Below are 12,508 nucleotides of genomic sequence, written 5' to 3' on the forward strand. Positions count from 1 at the left end.
ATATATGAAAAATATATCAAAATGCATGTGAGTACTCAAAAGAAAGCTCTTGATGAGTGTAACATCGGGATGAGCTTATATCTTTAAAAATATCAATAATTACGAAATGACCTTGTATCGTGTGAATTATTGACATTTTTACAGATATAAGCTCATCCCGATGTTACACTCATCAAGACCTTTTATTTGAGTACCCTCATGCATTTTGATATATTTTTCATATATACATATATATATATATAAATATATAAAATATATGAAAAATTGATGTGGGTACTCAAATGAAAGGTCTTGAGGAATGTAACATCGGGATGAGCTTATGTCTTTAAAAACGTCAATAGTTAAAAAAATACAGTGCAATTTAACAAAAGTTATTATTTAAGAAAGCAAAATTTTATTTATTTATAGTTCACAACTCGAGTAAAAATGAAATTATTATTTTTTACGGAAAAATAATAAATTTCGTTCGACCGCCGCACCACCGCTGCACGACCGCCGTTTGGCGGACTATTACGCCGCACGCAAAAAATTTACTCCCCCTTGCGTCGCCGCACTACCGCTGCACCACCGCCGCACCAATGCTAAATCATACCTACAATTTCACAAAAAATGGTATCATAATTAATTTATCACGCAATAATTAATTAATAAATAATGCGACTAGAAATCTTTATGTAAGACCTATTGATCAACCTCCTTTTAATCGAATGCCTAATATTAAAAAAAAAAATTTTTTTTAAATCAGGCCAAAGCACCGCGAAATTATTGATTTTTTTAGTCGTATTGTTGATGTAGATTTTTAATTTTGTCCTCGGGTTGCACAGAAGTGGTACGCCTATCGAAATACTCTGAAAGAATTTTAAAAATTGAACTGTGATGGGATCCGAACCTGGATCGTCTGCATGGAAGTCTCGAACATTGCCAACTGCACTGCAAGCCATACTTAACTTAAAAAATTTAGTTAAGCTATTTGAATGATCAACGAATATATTATTTCAATGTATATACCATCAAACAGTGGTATGGTGCGGCGGTGGTGCAGCGGTGGTGCGGCGGTCGAACGAAATTTATTATTTTTTCGTAAAAATTAATAATTTTATTTTTACCCGGGCGCGTCACAGCTGTGGTGCGGCGGTGGTGCAGCGGTGGTGCGGCGAATAGAAATTTATTTACTTGTCACGGCGCTGGTGCGGCGGTAGTGCGGCGAATAGATAAATTCTTTACTTGTCACGGCGGTGGTGCGGCGGTGATACGGCACTTGTAAAATAACCAAAATTTTCACAGCTGTAGTGCAGCGGTGGTGCGGCGCTTAAAAAGCCGTGCAGCGGTGGTGCGGCGCAATTCTGTTTTTACTCGGGAAGTCACGGCAGTCACATAGAGACTGCAAGGTTGCTAGTAATAGTTATTAAATTTTCAAAGTTATGATTATGAACAATAACAATAACAATAACACGGAATAGTGGAAAACATTAAATTACACCGTGTTAAATTTACACGAGTGAAAATTTCACACGGAGGAAATTTTACACCGACATTTCACGCTTACACGGCGGTGTAAAAGTCCCTGGGTCCAACTTTACACCGAAATTTTTTACAGTGTACAGATATACGGACATCATCGTGGAAACATTCGGGGAAGCTTCCTAGGACCTCAAAACATCAAGATCCACTGAAAACCCGATTTTCGAAAAACGGGGTGAAACTAATAACTTCCCAACTTTTGAAAATTTTCAATTTTCTTAGCGGGAAGTTAAAAATAAATAAAAAGATTTAACAAAAACATCCGTTAGAGGATTGATGACTCCAGTGGTTACGAAACAAATACTCGCCGTTTGTATCAGAAGAAAGCCCTTTGGCCCTTTGTGAGCTTCCAGGATCCGGGCACGTCTCTTCCTGTAATCTTTCGACATCCATCTGACGGCTAAGACCAACAGACACAAGACACTAGACAATCCCTAAGAAGTTTTATCACATTTCTCTTACTCTCTTTTATATTAGTAGCGATTCTTCCGGCTGGGTCTTTCATTCCGGTCCCTTTGTTCGCCGACGCTAAAATATTGCGACACCTCAAGTATTGACAGCTTCTATAAGTGTAATTTTAGTTCTGACAATATAAATAAGTATCAATAACGACTAAATTTGATCAATATAATTTTAATTTAATTAAATTGGAATTGAAAGATAATTTTTCAGAGTGAAAAATTAATCAGCCGGTTGGTTATCGACCAAAAATTAGCATCTTGGCAGAGCAAACTGGAGCGAGCTTTCGAACCGTTTAACGTAACTCTCTAATTGCCTTTACAATTAATCATCAACCACCGGCATTGGTATAATTGATCGATGGTAATTCGTTTTCGTAGAAGTGAGTGCGTTCGCCACACATCAAACCGCTCTACTAGGGAACAGTATTTTTCCTCCTCTCCAATTCACTAATCGATTTACTTTTTTATTTTTTTGGTTAATTAATACCTCGAGCATTTAGTCGGTAAATTTGTTCCTATAATTATAATTAATTGCTCGGTAGTCAGTAGTTTAATGGAATATAAATATAAATCAATAGCACTCAAGTCTACTTAAAAGTTAACGAATTGCTACTAATTACCAGACGAGGACTGCCGATAGCGGACAAAGAATAAACTTTCAAGAAATAAGCGATGCAAAGTTTCTGGTTCCGCATCAAGCAATTATTCATTTTTATTTTCTTTGACATTTAATGGATTTTAAAACTAATTTTCTGACCTCCTTCTTGGAAGATAATATCGACTATTATTTATTAAATAGTTGATGCGCAGATTAGGACATTGATTTGATGCAACGCGTGACATTTATACGCTTTTCCTGAATTTTATAAAATACTCGCTAATATGTTACGGCTGTAACATTAATTGAATGCAGCTTTGACGCTTTAAATATTTGATTTTCCGAGAGTTCAGTTAAGTCTTTGCTTAAAGTTATCTATTATTCGACTTTTCACTTTATAAAGAAGCTAGATTCAATATTTAGCTTCTGCATTTCAGATATTTGATGTTTGCTTCTGTGAAAGAAAAATTATATCAAATATATATATTATTCATCATTAATTTATTTTCAATATACATTTTTTTAATGGACATCTAACGACCCATGTAGAAATTTCAGATAATAATTACATTGCCAACATTTGACAGTTAATAAACAGATGAAATAGTTTGAAATTAGTGGAGTCAAAGGCCAGGACAATTAATCATTGAAGAGACATTCCAATTAGTATTTCCTGCGGAACGATTAGTCGATAGTCGAGCGCAAGGGCTGCTTTGATAAACGCACAAACATGCGTCAGTGTTCTGGGTATTGCAAGCTGTTGGCTCTGTTAATGTGAGCCATGACCTAGAAACGGTGACGACGCGTTACACTCCACTGCTGCCTGTAGGAGAACTTCAGTAGCTGGCTGGAATTATTGTCAGCCTGGATGACCAGTGAAAAATGATCATTGAGCATGATTGTTCAAGCTCCGATTGATGCTACCAATTACTTGTTCTGAGGTCACCAACTGCACCAGTTTCATCAATAGCTTTATGATCATGATCATTATTGAGTCCTCGAAGAGAGAAGAATCTTGATGAAGACCTGCACAGGTTAATGCAATCTTGCTGACAATCAAACTATTGTAATCCTGATGTGTCATCTCCATCATAGTTTGCTATCTTTTGTAAGAGGATAACTATTTCTATTGCTATTGGTCGTGGTAGTGATACTAGCTTAGTTATAGAAGTGGTAGTAGTTCTCCTGATGCTATCAAAGATCTTCTCTGGCATTAAACTCCAATAGATGGTAAAATCGATACCCATTGAAATGCATAGCGGAAAGTTTGTTTCATGCGCTATTTGTTCATCTTATCGATTTTAATTTCATCACGTATTATATGAGTATTTTAACTAACTTTTATTTAAACTCTTCTTCTTTTTCTTCAAAGATTTACTTGCTGCTCCGGATAAATATATTGGAGTTCAGAAATCTTTATTGGTTTTATATTTAATAAATGTTTCAGCCCAAAAGTACTTATGATAACTTTTTTAATTAATTTTACAACTTTATAGCTTTGAAAATTATTATTTAGGCCTTGATGGCGACGAAAATGATTAATATTAAATTTTAACAAATTGATTCACACTAATAGGATTTGTTAATATTCAACAAACTAATCTCTTAGTTTAGAAGTGAATTTAATAATAGTTTGATGGAATAGCCGATGTAACGAAAACCTAAACCCGATTTAACGAAAACCAATATGTCGAACTGATCAAATGTTGAGGTAATCCCTCAAAAAGCAGAAAGGTCACCAGATAAGTCACGAGCCAGTGAGTTTCCAAAATAAGAACAACCAGAATAGAATCTAATAAACTTCTCGAAACCGACTGGCTTATTATCTGTCTCGAGATTTTTCCAAGGTTCTGCTGTTTCTCAACGAACTCAGAGCTGGACTTGCTCTAAAAACCAAACCAAAGATAATAGCTCCTGCTCAATTGCGTTAGTGACGCTACAAGTCTCCGGAATTGGACCTAAGCGCCTTATACCTTATACCTTGTACTTTCGTCCTTTTAACTAAAGATCTTTGATTTCTGTGATCCAGAGGTACGTGACCCAGAAACTGGAGCCGGAAACTATTCATAGTTATGGTTCTACTCTAACTCACGTAATTACTGTGTTATAGTGCGACACCGGGCGTAATCGCATTACCCCTTGCTCTGTGTTCTGTGTTCTATACATTGATCGTCGCATTATGTCAAAATTTCGGGCATTACGACTAAACTAGAAGCAACAATGAATATTACAACGGAGGGCAAAATCACTGCGCCAGACATTTTGTTGAATTGTCATATCAGATATAACAGTAACTGGATGACATTTGCTGGGCTGTCAAATCGCCGAGTTCGAAAAGGTGAGGGGAGCTGTGACGTTCCAGTGTGTGCAACCGATGTTAGTGGTTACACCCAAATGTCCTTGTGTGTATTCCCATGGTAGTTTCCACTAAGCGACACGCTACACTACGATACTATAGTGCAGTGTATAGAGTATATACAATATAGTACTACTGGGCATTAGTTTGCTCCATGGATACGTGGCTTAATTAATCGGCAGCTGTTGCGGTCGCATGTAACTAATGTAGATTGCTAATTGGCAGGAACAACCTCCAAATTTCAGCACCCAGGCCGCAAAAAATGATCCCGTGACTAAAAAATTTAATTGATGCTTTTTGCGGACGATGTTATTATATCAAAGTACACCCGTCTGTTGCAGCTCAATTTTACAATGATAGTAGTTAGGAGACAACGGGGGTTTTATTGTTATTACACACAAAAAAAAATTGGGGCTGCCACATGATACATTCCTGTGGCAGCCACATGATTTTTTCATGTGGCTGCTGCATGATTTTCCTGTGGCAGCCACATGATTTTTTCATGTGGCGGCTACATGATTTTCCTGTGGCAGTCGCATGATTTTTTCATGTAGCTGCCACATGATTTTCATGTGACAGCAACATGATTTTCATGTGACAGCAACATGATTTTCATGTGGCAGGCAATACTATAATAATAGTTAAAACAACAAAAATAATAATGATCACAATAATAATAATAATAATAATAATCTACATTATTAAGAGAATAAGAAAAATTTTGTGGCCAGTATATTTTTATGATAAAATGGAATTTTATGGTTCAGTGTAGAAAGGTCTTGACCCGGAGTTGTGCCTTTTCAAGGTTTCATACCATTCTCACTAATAGTCAATTTACTATGATAATAATTAAGGCTGCATTTGAAAATGCTCTATCTCTAGATACATAATTAAGAAATGACCCTGCATCTGGTGAACTATTGCCATTTTTAAAGATATAACCTCATCCTGATATTACACTCAACAAGACCTTTCATTTGAGTACCCACATCAATTTTTCATATATTTTATATATTTATATATATATGAATATATGAAAAATATATCAAAATGCATGTGGGTACTCAAATGAAAGCTCTTGATGAGTGTAATGTCGGAGTGAGCTTATATCTTTAAAAATATCATTATATGACAAGATAGCAATGTCAGATCTTAATTATTGACATTTTTAAAGATATAAGCTCTTCCCGATGTTACACTCATTAAGAGCTTTCATTTGAGTACCCACATGCATTTTGATATATTTTTCATATATACATATATGTTAGGGTGGGCCAAAAAAAACTTTTAATTTTTTTTTCTTTAGCTACGGCGGAAATATCGTCCAAGATGACGAAAAAAAAATTCTGGTAGAGTTTGAGCTCTTAATATCAATATCTAGAGATGTCACATGGTGATTTTTGATTTCCCATTTAAATAACACGGGAATTTTTTTTTTTTTTTTTTTTGGAATTTTGATGTATCTCAACGAGTTATTTTGTGGTAAAAATAAATAGATATTTTTGTAGAAAATTGAACGGCCTACAAAAAAGGTCTGATATAATTTTTCGCTAAGTCAACTCGATTAAAAGTTATTCGCAGTTAAAGTTCAATTTAAAATAATATACGATGACTTTCAAAATTTTTTTATACTTTATAACAATAAAACGGCCTAAAATCATAAAACAACATATTTTTCGTGATTTTTCTCGTTTTTAGTTCCCAAATTTATTGAGAAAAACTTATTTTATATGATAACCTAGTCCCAATACGGATTGCGGGGGTGGGTGTTAATAATGAAAATCTTAAATTTACTAGCTATAGTTCCTACAGACTTAATTTGGTAGTAGTCTTTTATTGGTCAAGTAGAGATCATCTCAATACGGATTTCAATAAATTCTACTTCCTTGTCTGTGTACAGAAATAAAAATTGATAGAACCTCAAGAGAAACAGGAAATTCCAGAAATGGCCTCCAGGGTCAACCGATTTGAATATTTTTTTTTCTTAATAATTAGATATTAGCTAAAAACAAATTTCGCGATAATTGATTTCATATGCTGACTGTGTCAGAGAGATGTGTAGAATAGAAAAAATGTTGTTGTTTATAAACTAGGACTTTTTGAGACAGGAAATTTAGGATAAGTCTATTGGGTTTCAATGAAATTTTCTAAAAATTTCCTTACAAAAATCGTCTCTCTGACAGCAGGGGAAAAGTCATTGTAAGGTTTTTAAAACTTAATATTAATGATAGTTATTCAGTCAACGGACTAAGAATTTTACATACATGCATGGAAATAACATGTTATTTTTGCTGATCACATAACCGATAAATTTTTCTTATTGCGAGATCGCAGGTTTGTAACAGATGAAAATAAATGAATTTTCCAAACATTTGATATATAAAAAATAAATTTGGCTAATTATTTAAATAGAATTTGTAAAAAACATGTTAGATTTATTTTATATAAAAAATTGATGTCACTGAAAAAATTTTGAATAACAGAAAAATTTTTCGCATTTGAAGCTAATTAGATTTCAACTTCACTTATGAGACTTGCAATGACTTCAACTAAAACTTTCAATGCTCCATTTGGAATCTGTGCAAATCAAAACAATACTCCAATTTCAAGTCTAGATCTAAAAATGCAATTTTACAAAGCCCTCAGCGAAGCAAGCGGGTAACAGCAAATTAATAAATAATATATATAATCGCATCAAAAATCTTTACAGTACTTCCGACTACATTGAAATCATGATAATTATTATTGTTGTTTTAACTACTATGCAGACGATCTAATTATATATGCTTCATGTTGCCCATCGCAAATTAATGAATATGTTGCTATGTTGAATAATGAGATAGAAAAAATTGTTGATTGGTGCAATTTAAATTGCTTGAAATTGAATGCTACAAAAAATAGTGCTATTATACTAGGAAGTAGGCAGAGAGTTAGCAGTAATTTTTGTAAAAGTGCCCAAAATATAATTGTCAGTAATCATGTGATTCCATATGTACAATCAGTTAAATACTTGGGTTTGATAATTGATAATACTCTATCGTGGGAGAATCAAGTTGTAAGCGTATGTATTCGTGCGATGAAAACGCTAGCGCAACTAAAAATTAATAATGAAATTTTTAATGAACAGTTACGCATAAAATTGGTTACGACCTTGATTTTTCCCATCTTCGATTACTGCTGTGCTGCTTATACAAACATCTCAGGCAAATTACAGCATAGATTGCAGCGTAAAATAAACTCATGTATAAGATATATTTTTAAAATTTCGAGATTTGAGCACACTACTCCGTATTATAAAAAATTAGGCTGGTTAAAACTTGATGTTAGAAGAGATTATTTCATAGCTTGTTTATTTTACAAAGAAATTAAGTTAAATTACTGTCAATTATTTAAATCGAATTTAGAATTTCTGCCGATTGTGCTAAGGAGAGGTGACGTCAGGAATGATTATCTACGTCTGCCAAGAAGTAATTGTGCAATTTATGAAAACTCTTTCCTAATTCATGGTATAAAAGTTTGGAACTCGTTACCGGCCGAAATTACATTAATTGACAATTTCGAACAATTTCAACAGGCTTGCTATGACTTCTTCTTACAATAAATGTTAATGTTATTATTTCTCTGTTAATATGTTATTATTTTAAGAATTAATATGTTCTTACTTTTAATAATTTAATATCAAATATTTAAATTGTATTAAAAACACTGTATCAAATGTATACATGTAAATGATAAAATTTATGTATTGTTGATGGTCCTGAAGGAGCTTAGAACTCTAGGATCAAATAAATTTTTCTATCTATCTATCTATCTATCTATTATTATAGTATTGCCTGCCACATGAAAATCATGTTGCTGTCACATGAAAATCATGCGGCAACCACATGAAAAAATCATGTGGCTGCCACAGGAAAATCATGTAGCAGCCACATGAAAATCATGTGGCTGCCACAGGAATGTATCATGTGTCAGCCCCAATTTTTTTTTTTTGCGTGTACACTGAAGCTGGAGGGATTAAAAACATTGAAAAGCAAACAGAACAAATAATAGATATAAATATCCATATTTATGGATAAGAGTAATACAATGCTTTGTAAGTATCAAAAATCCATGGAATATTATTCCCCGGAAGAAAGAACGGATCTAGACCATCCCTCGGGTAATACGTCGTGTTTTTTGTTTTATTATTAATATTTTCAAAGGAAACTTGTCAAAGATATCCGATGGATATTTTTTAAAATGGTAGTGTTTGAAAAATAAATTAAAAGGAGTATTTTTGCAACACGGACAGAAAAATATGGAAATCATTCCTATAATTTTAATGAAATGTTTTCCTGTACCATTTTAGGAGCGATTACTTAAATTATGGGAATTGTACCTATAATTTTTGGGAAATGTTACTATAATTATGGGAATGGTTCCTATAATTATAGGAACGATACCTATAATTATAACTGTAATATCGGTATGATTCCCATAATATATAGGAATGGTTCCCATAATATATAGGAATAGTTTCTATAATATTATAGGAACCATTCCTATAATATTATAGGAACCATTACTATAATATTATCGGAACCATTCTTATGATATTATAGGAACCATTACTATAATATTATCGGAACCATTCTTATGATATTATGAGTACCATTCCCATAATATATTGAAGCTATTCCATTATTGTATAGGAATATTTCCAATAAATTATGGGTATGGTTCCCATAATGAGCATAGGATTGATACCTATAATGATCATTTTATTATAGGAATCATTCCCATAATTTTTTGAAAGGTTCCTATAAATTTCTCTCCGTGTATAGTTAAATTTTTTTGTACTTTAGGTTTCTAACAATTTATTGAGGCAAATTATTGTTCCTTACATTAAGCCAGATTTGTCCTTATAAAACCAATTTTTTCAAAAGGGTTCATAAAAATTATATGTGACCATTTCAGAAAATTGTTTACTGGGTTATTTGCAGTTAACAATTCATTTCCATCAATAATATAAAAATAAGAAATGTTTTTCTGGTTATAGAAAGAAACATGAATTTTCCAATAGTTTTTTCGTCGTAGTCACGTCAGATTATTGACTATAACCAATGTGTAAAAAATAAATAGAATAAAATAAAGTGCAATAAGACTCGACGAATGCTGGATCCGATATCTTGGATAGAATCCCACTGATGCAGACTCGCGTATCGCCGAAACAGCAAGAATAAGTTAGATGAGGTTCTATCAGCACGTACGAAACGGAATTCCAGTTCATAGTACTGAAGAAATATATATACCTGAAGAGAAAGATAAAAATGTGCAAGGACAGGTAGAAACTATCTCAAAGACAAGTAGGAGATTTACTAAAGTTTCTCAAGCATGTCCACTCAACGTCACCTTTTTCGTCTTCCAGAGTTTCTGGTTCGCTCGTTGGCTCAGAGATGTATCTGATCCGCTCCGTCTAGACTCGAAACTCCGACTAGTTTAACTTCTTGCCACGTCTCAAGTTTACTGCCGGTAATGGCCTTGATACAATCGAGTTATCAAAGGCTCTTTGAGCAATTTTCTCCGTGATCTTGATCAGTGATCGTCTTAATCAACCTGAGCTGCAGGCTCGCTTATTAGATAAAAATCAATCGGCTTTCAATCTCCGCCCGCTTCGACAAAAGCCATTTGTTTTCTATCACCGGAAGTAATTAATGGGAGGAAAGGATGATTTAATATTTCAATCCCGATGTAGGACAGAATCGGACACGCCCCGATCCCCAATTCCTTTTCGGAACTGAAACTCTGTATCGTAAAGCATCCCCTTTCATGCGGAATCTCTCAGGTTCTGCTCCTTCTGTATAAATTTTATCGGAATATATTAGAGTCACTGTTTCGTAGACGGAAACGACAGCACTGAGACCGTACACATATATTTCAGCTCAAGGTTCAGTTTTCTTGGATACAAATATCTCGGAGATGTATATTGTAATTCCTTGGAGACTCGAGATAAAGATTTACCCCTTTCCTTTGATTCTTTTTATTTTTTCTCGCTTTTGTTCTTCACCGTAACCGTGTTCTTTACCACGTAACAAGTTTACGAGCGGTTCGTAACGTCGCTGGGTTAATTTGCCGCACGATATTGCACCACTGCGTTCTCTACACTCTATATTTATCTTAACCTGGCTTCACTTTCTCAGCTGCCAGTAGTAATACTCTCTGTTTTAATGTTACCACGTACGACTTTATGAGTTATTTATTCTTAAGAATACTGACGTATGAATTATTTAAATTGCAACGTATGATTGCAGTTTAATGTTGTCACGGTAAATAAATTTTCTTTGTTTATGTGAGTAGTTCCCTTTTAAGTCAGTTTTAAGTGATAAAATTTGTATTTTTGTGTTTTATGTCGATAGGAAGAAGTTAGTTTTTACATTTTCTTATGTTCATTATTAATTAACACCTAAGTTTATCAAGATCGTGTTGTCAGCATACTAAATTCTTTATTTGTGTTTTTGAATTAATTTTTTTTAATTATCCTAAATAATTTATAGTTAAATATATAAGCAATAATGTTTCTAAGGTTGAAATAATATAAAAGTCTTTTTAATAAACATCTTGATGTAGATATTTTGTACTTGTCCCACCAGTTACAAATGCCTGTCCCACCAGTCACAATAAAAAAAGTTTTTTTAATTGTCTCTACGTAGGTAATCAGTCTAATTCTTCATAATATTGAATGTTTATAGGATAAATTTTGTATTGAGAGGGAAGTATTATTTAAAAGTTTAGCGGTCGAACAGAAATTCGACTTTGAATCTACCGCGGTAAAAGAGAAGGATTTTTTGATGTTCCACTGGTCACACTAAGTCAAATGATAATTACGAGAAACTTAAAAAGTAATTAAGGTTTTTGACAAAGGGATGTTGTTAATTAGTTATTCTTCTATATTATAAGATAAATTTTACTATAGTATAAATTTCAGTCACATAATTATAGCTTATAATTGATGGAATTTCAAATGTCCCACCAGTCGCTATGGAATGCCCCATATATAGTGGAGGGGGGGGGGGGGCAAAATGGGGTACTTAAGAAACCGTTATGATTTTAAGGACTTAAATATGCTGATTTTTCTCGTTTTCAGTCGTAATTGAAGGAAAATAATCAAATTTCAAGTTTCCGTAGAAAAAAATTTTTTTTTTTTGCGGGCAAAATGAAGTACCCCCTGAAAAAGTGAAAAAAAATTTCATTATCCGAAAATGAAAAGTTGTTAAAAAAATAACATTTTCTTATCGAAGAAGGTTGGCAATAGCCTAATCGGCTCGGTACCTGCATTTCGAAAGAGTGGGACCAGGGTTCGATTCCGGCGCGCACCAATATTTTTCAATGATTATAAACTAAGAATATGTGCGTTTCATTGCCAGCCTCTGTACCGGTCGGGTTTTCTGTGGTTTTCCCGTATAGTTATGGAGGTAAAATGTCATTATAGAAGTACCTCCATACTATTTAAGACCGTAATGCAAATGCAGGTACTGATTATAACGCGTAAGTCGGCCACAGTCGCAGCACATGTGTGTCGGGCATGAAAGAAAA

The 12,508-nt window shown here is 33.7% G+C and overlaps 1 protein-coding gene across 5 annotated transcripts in view; it reads right to left on the reverse strand.

Moving 5' to 3' along the window:
- Nucleotides 1-12,508, reverse strand: part of LOC123273198 (venom dipeptidyl peptidase 4-like) — a 158,043-nt gene that overhangs the window by 77,492 nt on the left and 68,043 nt on the right. The window lies entirely within an intron of this gene.

The sequence above is a fragment of the Cotesia glomerata genome, linkage group LG10 (genome assembly GCF_020080835.1).
Source record: "Cotesia glomerata isolate CgM1 linkage group LG10, MPM_Cglom_v2.3, whole genome shotgun sequence".
In the NCBI taxonomy this organism is placed as follows: Eukaryota; Metazoa; Arthropoda; class Insecta; order Hymenoptera; family Braconidae; genus Cotesia; species Cotesia glomerata.